Genomic DNA, 1,822 nt, shown 5'->3' on the forward strand with positions numbered 1-1,822 from the left:
AAAGGTGGGATTTTCAGTTAATACCAGTGATACTGTGCCAATTAGGAATTCATATGGAAAAAGTATCACATTTGATACACAGAAGTGAATTCCTAATCTAATTTAGATTTAAAACTAAAGTTAAAATAAAACATTTGAGAAAAATTAAAAAAAAACAGAATGAATTGTGATCTAGAATGGACAAAGATTTCAAAAGGACACATAGCATTTTAACATACAGAAAGATATTGAAATAATGGACCTTATTAAAATTAAAATGTGTTAATGGACTAAAACAACACTATAAATCAGAGTCACTAAAGTGAAAAACAAACAAAAACTCAGGCAATAACAAGTATTGGTGAGGAGGAGCAATCAAGATTCTTATGCATTGCTAGCAGAAATGTCAATTAGTGCCACCACCCTGAAATTCTGATTGAGAATATGTATTAAGGCTGAATATATGAGAATTATATGAAGTAATAATCCCACTCATGGGTATATGCCCAAAAGAAATGAATATGTATTTCCACCAAAAGACATTTACAAGTACGTCCATAGCAGCATTCACTGTAAGAGCTCAAATGCTAAAACTTTTCAAATGTCCATCAAAAATAAAATGCATATGTGTATTACATTTTAATGAAATACACAGAGATACAGATGAACAAACCATTAAAACACAGAGAAAATGTTGAGCAAATGAAGCCAGACCGAAAAAAGTATAGAATGTAACTTTTTATGATTCCATATAGTACCCACTGATGTCCACAGGCGACAGTTTGGTCAACTGAAAGCGATGCACATAAAGGATGTCAAGTAACCTCATGAATATGATGCCAAACACTCCAAATTATTATTAGTTATTTACTCCCTGACGACTGCACTTGAGCTACAGTGCTTTTTCTTTTTCTGAAAAGAGTGAAGCTTTCATCTATTCCAACTCCTTCACAATAAGGGTCTTTCTACCAAGAACACTTTTCCCCATTATTTTTTCCCTTTCTACCTTTCCATCATATTTCAGCTTAAGTACAATTTCTTAAAGTCCACGAGGATTCTTGGCATAAATTACATAAGCTCTGTTATTCTTTCCTGACGCTTTTGAGTGTTTCTTCACAGTGTTCATCACACTTTCTAATTTTTATAATTGTTCGTTTAATTTTTGTCTCTTCCTCCAGTCTGTGGATTCCATCAGGGGAGGACTACTCATGTCCGATCTGCTTTTCTATCTCAGAGCTTATCTTAGCATCTGACACAGCAGATTTTAAATATATTTGTAAATGTATGAAAGATGACTTGAAAGAATACAAAAGGGAAGTTGCTAAGTGGAAAGTCTCTGATGGCATAAGACCAAAAAATCTTGCTGGCACCAGGTACTAGCTGTGTAATATTGTACAGGTTCTTTTACTTACAAACCTCTACTTCATTTGCATAATAAGGAAAATTGACCTTGTCTTAGTAGCCTATTTCCCATGCTTTATTCTGTGTCCAACTCAAGTTCCAAACCATCCAGAATCCATACCTCCAAATCATCAGTCATTCTTACCTTTTATGATTGCCTGAAGCAGTCTAGTTTATATTAAACAATCTAGAACATAATTTTTCTCTAGCTCTGCAATAACATAGTCTAAAGCCAACTAGAGTAAGAGCCATACCTTTCAATAATTTAAGGACATCAAAGCCTGCACAAAGCATGCAGTTGACATATACAGTAAATACACTTTGATATTGGTTATTGGAAAGTGTTTTACAGGAACTGCAAAAATCTCTTAATTTTAGAAAAAGAAAAATCTCTTAGCATCTACTTCACTTCCTTGTAACATAGAAGAGACAATTGGATCTT

Source organism: Tupaia chinensis, unplaced genomic scaffold (assembly GCF_000334495.1).
Source record: "Tupaia chinensis unplaced genomic scaffold, TupChi_1.0 Scaffold142219_1, whole genome shotgun sequence".
Lineage (NCBI taxonomy): Eukaryota > Metazoa > Chordata > Mammalia > Scandentia > Tupaiidae > Tupaia > Tupaia belangeri.